This window comes from Vigna radiata, chromosome 8, assembly GCF_000741045.1.
Source record: "Vigna radiata var. radiata cultivar VC1973A chromosome 8, Vradiata_ver6, whole genome shotgun sequence".
Lineage (NCBI taxonomy): Eukaryota > Viridiplantae > Streptophyta > Magnoliopsida > Fabales > Fabaceae > Vigna > Vigna radiata.
In genome coordinates this window covers 16,034,573-16,054,365 of record NC_028358.1, presented here as the reverse complement: position 1 = coordinate 16,054,365, position 19,793 = coordinate 16,034,573, and positions in this window count along the sequence as shown.

The window sequence follows — 19,793 nt, the reverse complement described above, 5'->3', positions numbered from 1 at the left end:
TTCATATTAGCTTTGATTATTCTAGACTTCGCTATCATTATCAGTTCTTCTTTAGTACTGATCTTCTTGATGCCACCTTGATCTATCTGTTTATCCTTTTTGTTTAGAAACCTTGTAAATCTGTCAACAAGAAAATTTAGTCTTTGCGATCCAAGATCAAGTTTCCCACCATAAGATGCCTTGTCTTGCAAGTTTCCTATTTCAAGAGATTCATAAAATCTATTAGTAACAGAATTTGACTTCTTATTGTAAGGGGCGGATATCAAATCAATTTTGAATTCCCAGATCCTTTTGGGTTGAGAAATAGAAGTCATCCCCAGGTATATAGTCGATTCAATGGAAAATAGAGTCGACTAGTTTTTCAAATATTTTATGAAAACCAGCTCTGGTGCCAATTGTTGGAAAACAGGTTGGCTTCGTTTTAACACCAAGAGGGGGTGAATTGGTGAGTTTTCAAAATCAGAGTCTTTTTGCAATCTTTTTCACAAAGTACAAAACTTTACAAACTTTCTTGAATCGCAAGTAATAGAAATTTAAGTGCAGCAGAATATTGCAGTAGACTACGCAAATAACAGAGTCGACTGAATGTAAAAAAGTAGGGATAGAGAAATCACACGCAGGTTTTTATACTGGTTCAGCCTCAATGCCTACATCCAGTGTCTTTCTAATATCAGGAAGAAAATGCACTATAATGGTCAAGGTTTTTACAACAAGGCTTTTATAGAGACCTCCACGTCAAAAATATAAAACACCTCTCTAACCTTCTAACCAAAATATAGGCAATACACACAACAAGACTTACAACAAGATATCCTCTCTCCTGTAATCTGCAACCCACTTTGACCAATCCTCAAAGTGTACCAAACTCCACGCGTTTACCCCCTGTAATCACAACAGGTACAACAATCACCACGGAATGCAACACGAGCCTTGATCAACCAAAGAACACCTCAATTGTGCATATAATGATCAAGTAGTAAGCGTAGTTGGATTCTCCTTCAAAACTCTTCAAAGAAAGATCTCCATCGTTTTCTTGATGAGTTCTTAGAGCACTAAATCACAGAGAAACAATCTGAAACAGAATATGAAAATATTAGTTCTTTCAAAAGTTCTCTGAATAACTCAGGTCTCTTCTATTTATAGATTTCCATAAATCAGACGCTCTTGTAGTTGACTAAGCTACTAATACAGTCAATTGTCTCCTAACAGTTATAACAGATAAGTCAAATTAGTAGCAGTCAAGTCAAAAAAAATTAATTCCACATTTAATTCAGTTGACTCTCATTCAATGCTTAATTAACTTTTAAAATATAGCCATTACTATTCATAAGCATAACAGAATTTCAAACAAAGCAACTAATACAGTCAAATGCGTAGCGCACACAGTCGACTTTGACACATTTTCACAGTTTGAAATTCTTTTCAATGTAAAATCTCACATAGCACTGTATTCAAAAATCTGTGCAAATTCTTCAGTCTTAGTCGATTCAATTAATAATGAAGTCGACTTGAACTATTAGATTTGCCACACAGTTTAAGTTCACAAAAGTGCATGTGGTTTTCTTCTTCGAAAATATGTGTGATGCAACCAGAAATGATGTAACATATACAAGCTCAGTAAATGTGCATTCACATATCAAAATCAACACAAAACATGTTCAAAAAGATATCAATCAATAAGCAATAGAACATGTAACACATCAACAGTACATGTGTTATTAAAAATGTGTTGTCATCATCAAACACCAGGGTGAATAAAGCACTGTGAGATTAAGGTATAGCTAAAACAATGCTTCCCTTATCAACAATCTCAACAAGAAGCTCCTACTCCAGCGACAAAAGCTCCCTTACCGTTTCCACCGTCACGCACCGTTCAACGATAATCGAACATCCATATTTTGTGATCATCAATGGCTGAACATCACTTCTGTATCCAATATGTCCAATAAGTGTTAAAAAAAGTTGGTTCAATTAAAAAACAAGGCCATTTTCAAAGTTGACCCCCCTATGCAGAAAGTTTGCATGAACTACCAACTTATTTACACTTACTCCCAGGTCTGTTACTACACATTGAGTGTTAACATTAATTATTCCTTGACCATGTACATCCATATACTTGTGATCATCAATGGTTGAACATCAATTCTGTGTAAAATAAGTCCAATAAGATTTAAAAAAATTTGGTTCAATTAAAAAACAAGGCCATTTTCAAAGTTGACCACCCTGTGCAGAAAGTTTGCCTAAACTACCCACTTATTTGCACTTTGCTCCCAGGTCTGTTACTACACATTGAGTGTTAACAATAATTCTTCCTTAGCCATGTACATCCATATACTTGTGATCATCAATGGTTGAACATCACTTCTTTATCCAATAAGTCCAATAGTGTTAAAAAAAGTTGGTTCAATTGAAAAACAAGGTTCAATTGAAAAACAAGGCCATTTTCAAAGTTGACCCCCCTGTGCAAAAAGTTTGCCCGAACTACGTACTTATTTGCCCTTTCCTCCCAGGTCTGTTACTACAAATTCAATTTTACAAAACAGGCTTGGAATACAAATAGAGGACAAAATCTTGAATAACCACGCATAATGTCCATACAAACTCTATTTGAACAACCAATCTCTTTCATCAACAATAACAAATAAAGTTCACAAAATAAAACACAAATTTGAAGATAATAGCCAACATGAAGGTGATTGGCCAACTAAATTCACAAACCTGCCTAACAATTTCATTTTATGTCGACAAACATAAAACATAAATAAATGTAATTGAAGCACTTTCATACAATCCAATTAACTTGAAATTAATGCTAAAAAATAAATGTTTGTATTCAAACATCTTAGGTAATATTGACATTTCATATTGTACTGCAACATCCAACTAAGGTTGTTAACATAAAAATATAACTACCACTTATTCAACAACTCATTTTTTTCTTCTACCATCTGGTGTAAATGGAGTTCTCTTTGCCTTACTCTTGATCCTTCTTCGGGGTGCATCCTTCATTCGATCGCACATTGTACTTTGGTTTAGTTCATCACGACCTTCACACCCTGAGGTTTGTTGTTGGTTCAAAGGCACACCATATTTTTCAAGAGCTTCTTTCACTATAGCATAAGAAAGTTCTTCTTTTGAAACCCCAACTTCAACAACAACCTGAATAAATTAACAATTTTAATTATATCAATCATGAAATATAAAAAACATTTAACCAACACATTGCTTAAATCACAAACAACAATAAGTTAACAAAACTGTTGTACCAATTAAAACATATCATTACCATAATTTCCTATGAACTCCATCAATCTAACCATATCAAGCACCACAACTATTTATAAACAAATAATTACCTACTTGAAATTACCACTTTATTTACTCAAACATATTTTAAAATTTACTTATCTTTACTATATAAAATTCAGCACCTTAATAATTAATTAATAACACTATTTAATGGTCTACTTACACCAAAGTTAAGCCTAATGTTTAAATATCAATTACCAAAAACCGAACAACACACGACTCCACAACCCCCATTTTCTTTACCTCCAAAACCGCACACATAGCAAGCTTCTTCTTCTTTTAAAACAAAATACTGCATATAAATTTTCTACACTTATGGATCGACCATACACACTCATAGGCTCCATAATTTTACTAAAATGTATTGCATCTATGTAATGAAAAATAAAAATTTGATTCTTGTGTGACCTACTTGTCTATAATCACTCAAAATCATTTCAAAATATACGACCAAACTATCTTTACCTCAATATTCAATTACTAAGGCCATTTCTTTTCATGGCCAATAATTATCCATCATCAATACTTGTATCATGCATCCTTTAAAAAGAACAAAGGTTTATTATTAGGTTTAATCATTCACCAAGTCCCTATTTTCGCGTAGAATCTCAATTTAGTCCCTCTTTTTTTCGTTTTCTTAATTGGATCCTAAAAATCAAGATATTGTATCAATCAGCTCCTTTCCGTTAAATTGGGGGTAACAGTGTTAAGTCTCTGTGTGACGTGGAGACAGATGTCAGTTGCTTACGTCCATGTGGATAATTGAATTTTGTTAAATGNGATAACTGAATTTTTTAAATTGACAAAAGCAAAGTTTATTACATTAATTGGGATTGGGATTTTTGTTAATCTAATTAGGGATTGAAATTGAAGGGAGAGAACTTTCTATAAATCCATGCTCGAATCCCTAATAGAAGGGTATATTTTCATTCAGCTTGTGTTCTTCTTGGAAGGTGGATAACGTCGTAGTGCTTGAAGATGGCCCATCCCTGTTCGTCTGCGTCGTGCAGTGGGTGGCGGAAGCAAGTAATGGCAATGGTGGTGGTCGAGGAGGATCCGAAAATGGTGGCCCATTCTGCTATTGTGGGATGAAATGTGTTGTCAGAACTGCGAGAACGGCTAAGAACAGAGGCAAGCAATTTTGGGGCTGCCCTAAGTTCAAGGTAAGGTATTTTCGTTGTTGTTATTTTGAGTTGGAGGCTGGCCTGATTGGTGTTTTCTTCTCACAGAATGGTGGTGAAGATGGTGGTTGCAATTACTTCTCATGGTGTGCAGATCATGGGGTTGTGGAAAGGGAAACGAGTGTAAAGCGTGAAGGCATGTCTGAGTCTTTCTTGAATAGAGAATCAATGGAAGGTGGATGGAAGATTATAAGTGAACAAATGGACATGTCAGTGAACAAATTGGGAAATAGGATTAATGTCTTGGTAGGGATTGTTTGTGTTCTTTGTCTGCTGAATATTATTGTACTTACATTAGTTTTATTTCGTTCATAGGAATGTTTTTATTGTACTTATCTTATGATGCAATGTACTTAGGATGCAGCAATGAACCAAAGTTTTCCGCCTCTCAGAATTGGAAAGTGATAAAATGGGTACAAATTTTCGACGTCTGAATTGTAGATAGCAATTTTCGAGGGGTGAAATAGATTGATAATCAAATGGGGAAAAATGTATACAACTTAAATAATCAAACAAACAACTAAAAGAACTGCATAAACAACTAAAATGGGGAAATATATAAACTATTTGAAGCGGTCACAGTGGCCTTATCCTAATAAAAGAGACAAAGAATTGCATAAACTTATTTGACATAAACTGCATAAAGAACTGCATAAACTACATAATGGTATTTTTCTAATTTTAGTTTGAGTTAAATTTTACTGCATAAACTGCATAAATTTTACTGCATAATTTTAGTTTGGTCTTAATTGGAAGTAAAAATAGATAGAAGTACATATTAGGTACTTTAAAGTTTAGTAGCAAAGATATAGATACAAGTAATAAGGTGTAAGGTATATAAAACTGCACATGAATCACAGTAGATTATGTATAAGAACTTCTCCATTAAGAATGCCATACTTCATCCCATTTTACTTTCACTCTGTTATGTATTTTTGAAGAAAAATTGTTATGCTATTTTAAAAATCTAGTAAAACATTTACTACTTTTTTTCAAATATACAATTATAACTACAACACAAGCTACTACCGCAATAAAAAGATTTCTATAGATTATCCACATTAAGAAAAGAAAAGTTCCCTTGATCAATTTGCAAGAACTTCACTGCTACCGCAATATTTTGATCCATTTTACTTTCATTCTGGAATCTTTTCTTTTCCAAACAAATCTTGAGTAATAACGGAAGGAAATATCGTTTCTTCAAAATGGCCATAAACGCAGCATTTAATTTACTATGACACTTGATTTTCTTAATCATAACATGCATAAGTCAGTGTTTAATGCTATAAGCTATTATACAAAATTTTGTTATCTTCCAGTACTCATCTCTTTCATAATATATTGCTTGCATTTATAAAAATTTAAATGGTTACACATGCGACAAAATTATGCAGAACTGTTTTGGTTTGCTTTTAGTTCTTGTAAATAAAATTCACTCTGCTGATTCTGATAATTCATTTTCTTTCAGCCACACTTTTCCTTAAACTTTGGTTTCATTTCTTAAATGGGGCCCAATATTTTGACCACCAATTCGTGCAGGGGATACAGTAGATCCAAACCCCACCAAAATTTTATTCCTGTTAACGTTTGATCCCATAAAGAATCAAAACCAAGGACATTATTAAATTGAAATATCTAGACTGCAAGTTAAAACTGTGAACATAATCATCATTTGGTACCTTTAATTTTACCAAATTTTCTGATCTTAAGTCTTTTATGCTTATTTTGTTTACATCATTGCATACCAGAGGGAGGCAGAATTCAAAATTCAGCAAATTCAATACCAGATTCATAACAGTACCAGATTCAATACCAGATTCATAACAGTACAAGTTGTTCTTGGAGCTTTGAAGAACTTAGATCCATCTGTTTGAACAAATCAGTTAAAAGTGAATGCTAAGCTAAAATTCAACTTCCAGCACATTCATATTGTCAAATTGAAATTAACAAATCAGTTAAACAGCAAAGAAAATGACCACATCAAAATTTCAATGGTTGAGTTCCGAAATCACTACAGCAGTTGCATAAAATATGCAGAAAATTATGACTGAAACTGCAGTAAGATAAAGATGGCAGCAGAGTAAACCAGAATTCTCCATAAATATGGCAGCAGAGTAAATCAGTCCTCAAAACATTGGTTAGGCAAATACATCATTAAACCAGAATTCTCCATATGTTTTCAAAAGCAGAAGCAGAATAACAAAAAGTAGAAAGTTTTCCTAGATAATGTTTGGTAGCCTTAAACTATTACAAAAGTTCCTTCCTACAATGCACTAGGCTTGAGTGGATGGACCAGCTGAGGCTTGAGGCTGAGTCTGATGTGCTATTTCAGTTTGCTGAGTGGATGGAGTTGCTGAGGCTTGAGGCTGGGTCTGATGCACAGGTCCTGCTTGGGTTGCTGATGGGCAACGACTTCTGTTATGGCCTTCTTGTCTACATATGCCACATCGTTTGCGCAAGCCAGATTTTTTCATTCTTGATTCATCCTTCCTCATTTCCCATTGCTCTAGTCTGCGTTTTCTCTTTGGTCTTCCAGGCAATATTCTTTTGTGTGGAGGAGACACATCAGGATATGGAGTAATGTTCCACATATTCGCTCCATTTATGGGATATATAATAGAAGAATATGTCTCCAAATATGTGGACTTCATGTAGCAAGAGTCAATATATTGTTCTCCATCAATGTTGAGGAACTTCATTGCAGCCAATGAATGAAAGCAGGGGATTCCAGTCAGCATCCAAGTTCTGCATGTGCAAGTTGAGTCATCTATGTTCACTACGAACTTTTCTCCATTGTTAGACATGTGACGAACTTCAAATAGCTTATTGCCTGACCAACTGTGTACAAGAGAATAATTTGATATGAACCAAAATATTAAAATAAGATAACAAAATAAATCTGGATATGCTTTTTTATAGTAAATTTACCTTGGAATCCAATTTTTTGTTAACTGATATTCCTTTCTAAATCTGGATAGGATCTTGGGACAAATGGGTCCAGTGAATGATGATATGCTTGACCTCTTCTTGGCCCATCTTTGCATGAGGTAAACTCTTATCTCCTCCAACAAAGTGATTATAGGTTTACTCCTGCTAGAAAGGAGGACACTGTTGAAGCCCTCACTCATATTGTTTACTAAGGTGTCACATTTAGCTCTTTCAAGGAACCTTGATCTTGACCAATGCCTACAACATAAGGTAAATTGAAGATTGGGTGAATAACCTGATTTTAATAATGTAGCATTTGCAGTGCAGAAATTACCTTGGAGGGATGACAATCAAATGCTTATAAGCATCTTCATTCAGTGCTCTAATGTTTCTCATTTCCATCTCCCAGGTTTGTGGGTGTGTGGTTGTGGCTGCCCTCCACATCAAACGCTTGAGGTTTTTCCCAGGATATTTCTTCCTGAAATTGGCATACATATGCCTCACACAAAACCTTTGGTCAACTCTAGGAAGCAATTCATCTATTGCATGAAGTAGACCCTGCAAAACAATATACATCTCATTAATAAAGCATGATAATAAAATTGTAAAGTTAAAATGTCAAAGTAAAAATTAATGATAACTATTACCTTTTGCTGGTCTGATATGAAGGTAAATGAAGAACAAATTTCAGCCCCTCCAAGGTCATCTATCAATAGTTCCAAGAACCACCTCCATGATTCCTTGTTCTCAACTTCAACTACACAGTATGCAATTGGCAACATCTCCTCATTTCCATCTCGGCCCACAGCTGTTAACAACTCCCCACCATACTTACCTTTCAAAAATGCTCCATCTAAACCAATAATTGGCCTACATGACAAAAAACTATCTTTGCAGGCCTTTAAACATACATAGAATCTTTTAAAAATGACTTCACCCCCCCACATCCTCAATGTGTACCTTCACTGTTGACCCTGGGTTTTTGTCTAGCAACTCATGGGCATAATCATACAACCTTTTGTATTGTTCTTTGAAAGAGCCATCAATTTGCTCTGTTGCTATGTTTTTCGCCCTATAGGCCATACACCTTGAAATACCAATGTTCCATTTTCTTTGAATCTTTTCCCTTATATCCACACCCTTAACTCTTGGATTTTCTCTAATAGTTTTGTGTATCTTGTTGCTCAACCACTTGGAGTCAATTAATTTAAGGTTGAACTCCCTGCTGCAAGTATGGTTGTCCACCATAGTTCTCAATTGCCAAGTTTTTACTGCCTTCATATAGCCACAATATAACCTCCATGGGCATTGACCTTTTGCACCCACACACTTGAACCTCATTCTTTGTTTATCATTCTTAACAAACTTAATATTTCTTCCATTATCTAACGCATAACTTTTTATGGCATCCAAAATGTCTTGCTTCTCAGCAAAATATGTCCCAACTTCCCACTTAAAGTCTTTCATATTTTTTGGCATAACAAATGTTGGAAAACGCCCATAACCCTCTACATCTGTATGGTCTTCATCACTTTCTGCTCCACTAATTAGTTCTTCAGATTCCCACTCAACATCTGACAAACCTCTATTATTCTCACCCTCCACATTAACATTAGAAATGCTGTCAGAATCACTGCAATATGGTACACTACACTCAACTGACAAACTTTCCACTTCTACTTCCACATTTCCCTCCAAATCTGCATGTATATCATTATCCATATCACAACCAACATTCACATCAACAAGGCCCTCCATCCAGTCAGTATTTCCATCACCACTACCACTCTCAGAAGAGGAATTCCAACTTCCAATTTCCACTTCTGGTTCAACTTCATTCTGTTCTGCACCTTCATCTTCACCATGACCACCAACTTTCTCAACTTCCACTTCTCCATCAATTCTAGTTTCTGCTTCTTCACCACCCAGCTCTTCCAACACACCGCCAACTTCTCCAACACCATGGACCTCTTCCTCCATAACAGTCTCAACTTCCACTTGTTCTGCATCATCATCAACACCCATAACCATATGTATGACTTCGGCTTCAGAAACAAGGTGTATCACAAACACATGCGCTTCACCATTCAGCCTAGCCAAATTAACGACATGCATGGCAGCAGTGTCATCACACAAACACTCTAACTTATCATCCAACATTGAAGCCCCTCCTACGGAGTACCAGAGTTCTTTAAAGTCGTGGTATCCCAAAGATTTGACTACACTAACAATCACAAAATAACTCCAAACATCTGGGTCAAACGTAAACCTTGATGTCTCCCCCCCTTCATACTTAAGCTTCACATCATTCACTAATTTCCCTCCATGGTGAAACACAACCTCAAATTCCTCATCCATGACGCAAAAACACTATATATAAGTATTTATACACCTATAATGTAATCACATGACGACAAAACATGTATTAAAACGCACTCACACAGAAAGAAACCATAAACAAAACGCACTCACACAATACAAAAATAACTTTAAACATGGGGGGACCACAAAAAAGCTTTCAAAAATGAAACAAAATACAACGACGGGACCACCACACCAGCCAAAATCACAAAAAGAACAACAAAGCCAACTTCTTTTACTCACCTGGCCACTCGAGATTGCAGCAGAAGAAGGACCCACAACTCCCACGACGACGACAACTTCACGCTCTCTGTCAACGTCAACTTCTATTTAACCCTAAACCCCCAAATTGATTCCCCAATTTCACAAATGGTTTGAGTGTTTGGACGGACGAACCCTAGATGCAGTCTCCTAATCCCCACAGCAATTTTGGAAGAACCCCCAAATTAATTCCAAAATAGAAGATTCACGACAGGAAATTTGGTTTATGACATTCATTTTAGTATAATTTCATTTTGTGTTTATTTTTCCTTAAAATTTTTTATTATTATAATTAGTTAAAAAATTTCACTTTGCCACGTCATTTAATGAACTCCATGCACTGTGCCATGTCACAAACAAACTTAACACTGTTACCCCAATTTAACAGAAAGGACCTGATTGATGCAATTTTTGAAAAATTAGGACCCAATTGAGAAAACGAAAAAAAGAGGGACTAAATTGAGATTCTACGCGAAAATAGGGACTTGGTGAATGATTAAACCTTATTATTATTATGAAAGATAGGTTTATTATTATGTCAAAAATCATCATAAATAATTATGGCCAAGTCTCTTGAAGTCCTATTCACTATGTATTGCAAGTTAATTTTTTAACCAAACCATTTGCGAATTCGCAAAGCAAAATATAGAAAGGGTTAGATATCAATGCATGCTCTCAACTTCTAAACTAGAGTATTAAAAGGAAAGTTTTATCTCTTGACCAAACTTCTATGTTGACCATACCTATGCTAAACCAAATAAACTAAAAAAAAAATCAAAATAAGACTCATAAAACACAACAATCCCTAAATGGTAAAAAAATTTAAAAAACAACTCAAACTCACCGAACAATAATAGAGGATTGGTCAAAGGGATGAGAACCTTCAAAAACCACGTCAATGGTGGTTTTGACGTTTCTTAATACTTCGAAACAGTGAAACAGCGGCGGGCAAGGCTCCGGTGAACGGTGGCGGTCCGGTGAATGGTGCAAACTCTATGAACAACCACTTTTGCTACACTTGTGGATGGGAGCACTTTCTCTCTAGGGTTCTCTCTCTAAGCCAAAATGAAATTCTATTTTTTGAAACCCAAAACGAAGCTCGCGAAATCTCAACAGTCCTTGCATTTCCACATCATTTTTAGTTTTTTTTTTTTAAATCTTCTTCACCTTGACCAATCACATGCCAACATGTGGATAGTGTCAAATGTTTGTCAAAAGATGATGTCAAAGTATCATTACCCTTATAAATATCCACACATTTTAAAAGTATAGGGATGCTTTTTATATGAACTTTTAAATAAAGATAAATTTCAATTTCACATGAAAATACATGAAAAAAAAACATATTTAATAAAAAAAAAATCAAAAGTGTTTAATCAACATTTTTTTAAATGGTGAAATAAAGTTTCTTTAGATTTTGTTAATTAATTGAAAGATTTTAATTTTAGATTATAAAAAAATTAAAATTGGATAAAAAGAGAAAGAAAAAAAAAGAGTCAAATTATTTTTTAATACAATTTTTTTACACCGTATTTGCTTCTTACTTTATTCCCCTTCATAGATCCAAATTCATGTTTTTAACACTACTCTTTTCATTTTCAACCTCTTTTCCAACTTTTGCTTTTCATGCGTCCTTTAAGAGGTGGGCTCTTTCACGTTCTGGCACCCTTGCTCTACTATTTCCACTCTCCCAAAACCCCTCCACTCTATTGGTGACATGTGTTACCTTTTCTCTGTCCCCTGATCAGTTTTCAGATTTCTCCCTCATGCAATTCAAGGAAGCACTGTATTCACCACCTCCATGCAACCAATCATTCATGTATTCTTCCTATTCCTTCATTGAATAGGGGCATTATCATCTTTTTTACACTATTAACAACGGCGTCATCATCACCAATCATTTTTTCCTCCACTCGACTCCATTACCATCCACTAACGAAGAACACAAAAAAGAGTAGTTACGTCCCCTTCCAGCACCCCACATTTGCCCTCCATCACCATCTTTCACAAACGTTTTGGGCGAGGAAAGGCAAAATTCAGAACAAACCATTAGAGCAAGGAGAATAAAGAAGGAGGAACCACACAGAGAGTGTCGCAGAATGCAAAAGGGGAACACTATCTCCGCAACGAGAGGTAATATTGCTTTTAGTTGTGTTTCGGTAGATATTTTTGGGGACCGAGACACTAACCTTTTCTGACGTGGCTTTGCCGCTTTCCGATGTTTGATCTGGGTTCTTCGCTTGTCTTCTTTTTTCCTTGTCGCTCGTTCGCCTGCAATCTTGGCCGTTCGATGATCTTCAAGCTTTGACCTCTTGTCCGACTTCCCGATGGAGAGGGGGAGGTGCCTGCAAAAGATACTCCGAAGCCCAAGTCAGACGTGTATTGAAGAGCCTCAGCTCTTGATTGAATATTTAGTGAAGGGTTTTCACTATTTGAGTATTTGAGAATATGAGTTGAATGTGAATGAAGTATGATTGGAAGTTACCTGGTTTGTGGCCCTGACTTTCTATTTATAATTTGTCTCATGGACCTTGAACTGATATAAGTCCAATAAAATATAAACAAAATATAATATAAACAGACTTACCTGAAAATCTGGTTAGTTGCTAAATATCTTTAAATAGATATTCTTGATTATCCTTTGATTATTTTATCTTCTGCTTATCAATATCTTTAATAAGATATTCTTGATTATTTTATAAATAAAATATATCGTAACTGCTCGGCCTTGATATCAACTGTACATTATGCCCCCCAAGTCCGAGTTAATCGTTCTGTTTTAGTCGAGGTTAACTATAGGACTTATGAGTTTGAAGGAGGCTTTTCTGGTTGTATTGAGGAGTTTTGCTTTTCATGTCGTTGTATTGAGTACGCTTGATTTTTGTTTTCAACTTTCTAGTTGACGAGAGGGATTTACCTCCCGGTTTTTCCTTAAATGAGAGGGATTTACCTCTCGGCCGAGAGGGATTTACCGCTCGGTCTTTGTTTTCAACTTTCTAGTTGACGAGAGGGATTTATCTCTCGGTTTTTTCTTCAACGATAGGGATTTACCTCTCGGCCGAGAGGGATTTACCGCTTGGTCTTTGTTTTCAACTTTCTAGTTGACGAGAGGGATTTACCTCTCGGTTTTTTCTTCAACGAGAGGGATTTACCTCTTGGCTGAGAGGGATTTACCGCTCGGTCTTTCTTTTCAACTTTCTAGTTGAAGAGAGGGATTTACCTCTCAGTTTTTTCTTCAACGAGAGGGATTTACCTCTTGCCAAGAGGGATTTACCTCTTCGGCCTTCAACATGAACCGAGAGGGATTTACCTCTTCGGCCTTCAATTGGAACCGAGAGGGATTTACCTCTTCGGCCTTCAATTGGAACCGAGAGGGATTTACCTCTTCGGCCTTCAATAGGAATCGAGAGGGATTTACCTCTTCGGCCTTCAACATAAACTTTTGACGAAAGGGATTTACCTCTCGGTCTTCAGCATCAACGAGAGGAATTTACCTCTCAGCCGAGAGGGATTTACCGCTCTGTCTGTAACTTCAGATTCTTTTCTGGGGGACTATCTTTGATTTACAGTCCATTGAGGAATGTGTTTGATTTATAATCTTGTGACCTGTAAGATATATAATATAAAAAATATAGGCGAGACTGTTCGGTCTTTTTGGTTGAATGTTTGAGGAATCCATATTAGGATGTTTCATGGTCGGAAAGTAACTGCTTTATAGCCTTGTGATCTGTTTTTGAATTCAAACCTGCATTTAAATGCATATATAATAATATAGTATGTGGTAATCTTTAAATACATCTCGATGCGTATATATTATGGAAGACAATCTCCACAATGATGCAGCTTTCTTGATTTTATATACTACCTTAGAAATTGCATATCATATTAACTTATTCTAATATTCCCAGGTTGGTTCCGTTTACCCTTCTTTATGCATGCGGGTATAGCATTTTACTGTTGCATCTATGTAGCTTGCCATAAATCTTGAAATACAGATAAATAATTAAAGCCTAAGACGCCTCAGGGTATCATAGCCACTTTTCATCTAAAGTGATATCTATGGGTAAAATGAAAGCAGATCATTTATATCCACATATTTTTCTGATTATTTTAATCACACCAAAAATATTTCGGTAACAAAAATTAATAACTATATTTATAGTTATATATTATATTATATAGCCAATAAATAACATATACAATTAATGTTATGGTTATAATATATTTTGATTCGCACCAAGATTAGTAACATATTATATTATATATAACATATAATGTATGACAAATCTTTCGGTTACAATAATGTAATATAATATATATTTTTAATATATCATCTATCATATAATATTTTATGGATTATATGTATATTTTTAATAATTAAATAAAATAGTTGTTATAATATCTATTATCAATTTTAAAAATACTTATCTTGTTGATGACGCCTCATAGAGATGATGATTCATATAGTATAGTTTTCACTTTGATAAAAGTAAGTTTCTGGTGTTGATTCGAAATAGTGATATCGAGACCGAACGCTTCGTCTTTGTTTCTGATCATCTTTCTGGTGTTTTGTTGTTCCTCCATGCTCCTCGTGGTCGCCATTTGGGTTTGCCGCTCGGCCCCACGGTGGGCGCCAAAATGTTTCAGGAGATATTTTTGGGGACCGAGACACTAACCTTTTCTGACGTGGCTTTGCCACTTTCCGATGCTTGATCTGGGTTCTTCGCTTGTCTTCTTTTTTCCTTGTCGCTCGATCGCCTGCAATCTTGGCCGTTCGGTGATCTTCAAGCTTTGACCTCTTGTCCGACTTCCCGATGGAGAGGGGGAGGTACTGCAAAAGGTACTCTAACGCCCAAGTCAGACATGTATTGAAGAGCCTCAACTCTTGATTGAATATTTAGTGAAGGGTTTTCACTATTTAAGTATTTGAGAATATGAGTTGAATGTGAATGAAGTATGATGGAAGTTACTTGGTTTGTGGCCCTGACTTTCTATTTATAATTTGTCTCATGGACCTTGAACTGATATAAGTCCAATAAAATATAAACAGAATAAAATATAAACAGAATATAATATAAACAGACTTACCTGAAAATCTGGTTAGCTGCTAAATATCTTTAAATAGATATTCTTGATTATCCTTTGATTATATTATCTTCTGCTTATCAATATCTTTAATAAGATATTTTTGATTATTTTATAAATAAAATATATCGTAACTGCTCGGCCTTGATATCATACTGTACAAGTTGTATTGTGATACGTCAATGATGTTCATATATGTTGAATGCTTCATATGCACTGTATGTCCATCCCATTCCCCTGTTTTCCTCTTCCTCTATTATCATGCTACACAATATAGAGGACTCCATAGGCATTCCCACTTCAACCTCCATCCTTCTTCATCCTCCAACAACATTTTTCGCGTCACATTTTCTAAGGCATCCACATTCATCGTTCTTCTTCCGACACCTTCACTATCCAGTCTTAACAAATATAACGCGCACAAAATCACAGCCCCAATCACCATTCTATTCTCCTCCACCCCCACACGCATAACACCTAAACCAGCGAGCACCATCACGTCTTCATCCACCACCATATCCAAACCTCTCCAACGCATCTTCAACAAGCACAATACAAAACACACATTGAAACATTCTTTGTACTCTCTCCTTTTTCACAAAGCCAACACGCATAACACCATCAGAAAAACTCACACCCAGTCAAGCATAAGTCGCGCTTCGGGGGAGAAGAAGGATGCACAGTGGTCGGAAGTGTGGTTGAACGGAAGACGCGCAGTGGCGGCGGTGTTGTTGCTAGATCCCGATTTGAATTTCGAACAGAGGAGAAGGTGTCTTTGAATGAGAGGAGCGAAGAAGGAGAGGGTCGCCCTGACGCTGGAAAATTTTCTGGTGGTGACCGGAGTCACCGATACCGGCCATAGCTTGGTGGAGCATGGTCGCACGACGGTGGCTTCACCGGGAATCTCGAGAAATCGCAACAGTCGTGGACGTTGGTGCAGGAAGGCTTCGCACGAAGTGGAGCGGCTACGACGTCGGCGAGGCTCCTGGTAGCGACCGACATCTTCGACGACAGCCCTGGTGGTCACCGACGTCTTCGGCGGCGGTCCTGGTAGTCATCGACGTCTTCGCCGACGGTCCTAGTGGTCATCGACGTCTTCGCTGGCGATCCTGTTAGCGAATGGCAGCATGACCCAGAGGTAGAGAGGGCTGTGCACGCGTCCGGGAGAGAAGACGAGGGAGGGGATTTTAAGGTTTGAGCGTTATTCCCTCCGTCACCGACTCCTCCCTACACCCACCCAGGATAAGAGTAGCTCACCCCTGCTACTTGCGGATATTTTAATATCCGTAAATATTAAAAAAATATATTTTTATAAATTATTAAAATAAAATTTAAATGGAATTACAAAAAATATATAAAATATAATATAAATTAAATTAAATATAAATTAAAATTTAATTTTTTTTCGGTTGAATTAGTCCTGGGGAGAGTCGGTTCTTTCCGAGAATGTAAAGGAGTTTATATTTTATTAGGATAGAAGAGGATGATTGTCGTTAGACATCACTTTATATTTATAATATTTATAGGCCTGTGGCAGACAATTTCGTTGATTAACCATTAATGTAATATATTTTTAGACAATCAAACCCAATAATCAATAATGTATATTTTGTAAGGCGTAAGACAATCTGACCTATTAATACTTACAATTAATTTTGATTGGTATATTTCATATAGTACAATTTTAATTAAATTTAAAATTGTAAAATATAAATTAATGTTAATTTTAATTAAATTTAACTTAATAAAAATATAAATTGAATTTTTATTTGTATTTTTTGCGGGTACGGATAGTATAATACCCATACTCAACCTGTTTATAAGCAGGCATTAGAATACCTGCTATCTGCGAGTTTCGGATAATAAATATCAGCGGGTATCAACTATCCATTGTGGATTTTATCTGCAAATATCTGCGGACGCGAATATTTTTGCCATCCCTACCGACACCTCTCCAATCCTTTAATTTGTCCCTGTAAAATAATTAATTATGGTGAATGAAACATATTTACTTTAAATGGATTGACGACATCCGTTTAAAGATAAACAGATTTCGAAATAAAATTTCAACTAATTCATTATATAAAATTAAATTGAATTAATTATAACTACATAACTAATTATAAATAATTTACAAAAAAAAAATAAATTGAATTAATTTAAAAACTATAATTTGTAAAAACTATAATTTAAAAACTATCATTTAACAAATATAAATTAAAAAATATAAAGTACGTAACTATAATTAAATTGATTTAATTTAAAAATTATCTATAATTTAATTTAAAAAACAATAAATTAATAAACTAAAATGTAAAAAAAAAAAAACACATTGGATGTTCTATATTCGTTGCCTCTTCTTCCTCAATTAACACACAACTGAGAGTATATAAAATCATCAACCTAAATCGGAAATAACAACAAAAAAAAACATTAAACTTCACAATACCACGAATCCATCATGAATCAGGTAGTAATACAAACACACCACCAATCAAGCACCATCACGAACCAAGCAAAGAAGAAAAGAACAAACCTTGACGAAAATGAGAAATTGGAAAAGACGAAGATGGAAATTAGAGAAAGAGAAAGAGTAGAATAAGAGAAGAGAAAAAGTAAGAGTGTGGGAGTTAGGGTGTGATGTGTGGTTGAGTGAATAAGAGAGAAAAAATTAGAGTTTTGAGAAAAAGTTAATAAAGTAAAAGTAAAAAAAATATTTTTGGAATTAAAAAAAAAACAATTAGAGAGATGTTGAGAGTATTGTACGGAGGTGGTGGTGGAGAGAGTAACACTATGGAGTTTTTGAGTGTTTTTGAGGAAAGGAATCTGGGCTGACCAGCTTATGCTTTCTGCATCCCACTTTTAGTTTTCTCACGCCCATATAAGTTGTAGTTTGGACTCAAGCATACTACGTTTTGCACCTCCACATTTCATCACGCACACCTTTCTGGTTATTTTGGAGACGGATCACTTTTAATTTTTGCACCCAAACACTTTACACCTCGCACCACCCTCTTAGCCCCTTCATATTTTTATTTCTATTTTTTCCCTTACCCTTAATTACATTTCACATTTCCATATAAATTTTTTTAACACTTTTTTCATATGAAATATTTTTAAAAAATAAAAAATAATAATTTAAAATAAAATTCAAGTTGCATAAATACAAAAATATAAAATTTTCAAAAAATATCAATATTTTTAGCCATATGGTTTTTGTTAAGAACAACTAGGTGATCCTGGTTCTCTATGTTGTGAGAGAAGATATGTAGGATAGAGGTATGCTCTTTGCATCCACTTTAAAAATAATTAAAATTTTTCAAATGGATTTTTATTGAAAATTACGTGATTTTTTATTCTTTATTGTGAAATGAGATACGTAAGAATTTGTTCTTATCGGCTTTACTTCTAAAAAAATATCCAAAAATGTTGAAATAATTTTTCATTTAGAATTATGTTGTCCCTAACACCATGGGGTATCAACATCTTTTTTATGTGTAACTAACTCTCGGACAAAAAATCTAGTTTCGTAGATCTTGCACTTATTTTTATGATTTTTCATAACAAACTATGGTGGCAACTCTAAAACTTCTATTTTGAAACCCTTTATTTCATTTTTTTTTTTTGGGTTTGAAACTATGTAAAATTGTTTTGAACTTAAAACATTTTTACATGAGACATCTCATATTAACTTAGCATTTGGAAGAGTAAATCTCAGACAAAAGGAAGGAGGAACGCTCAAGAGTGCTCCTGATGGAACCGCTCTAGGATATATTTAGGGTCTGGAAGAACAGTAATAACAAAATACTCCTCACAAAGGTTCTTTAATAATACTAAATATCATATTAACATACATTAGTATCACAAAAACTTTTTATGTCAACTAGAAAAACTGACATAGATACGCCAATATAGAAAATTTTCACTTTATATTGGTTATGCTATAACCGACATAAAAAGTTCCACTCTTATTTTGTTCACAAATTCTCCATGAAACCTTAATCCCACCATAGGGGGCATGCTTTACCTTGTCCCCATGCTCATTGATGTTGTCATTCACCTCCTACTCTACTTCCTTTGCCTCTTCATTCACATCCATGATGCATGTGTTATTAGATAACTTTCAAACTAGAATTCCTAACCTAGAAACCAAAAGACTAAGACCAAGCCTATGGAGTGCCCTTGATATAAGAAATATCCAAACCCTAAACACCACATCAACAAGAGCGATTGCAAGAGCACTAAAGGTCTGCGAGAGCAAAAGCGACACTAGTGAGAACGAAATTTGCTAAAGTAAAAGCAACCACCAGTGTGAGAGAGAAGACGAAAGCAACAACCAAGTGTAAAAAAACGGAGAAGATGAGAGCCACTAGTGAAAGGGAAAAGATGAAAGTCAATGTAAGGAAGAAGATCAATACAAACATAACAATGAAATATAGTGCAATAGAAAAAGGAAAAAAAATTTTTTTAAACATTTTATGTTGGTTATAATAAAGAACCAACATAGTATTTATTTTTTAAATTTTAAAAAAAATATACATATCCCATTTCTATGTTTGTTTTATATATAATCGACATAGAAATTTTTTAAGTTTATTATAAAATTGTCATTATTTTCGTTTTTTATGCTCATTCTATTCTATGTATAATCAAGCTAAAAGTTCTTCT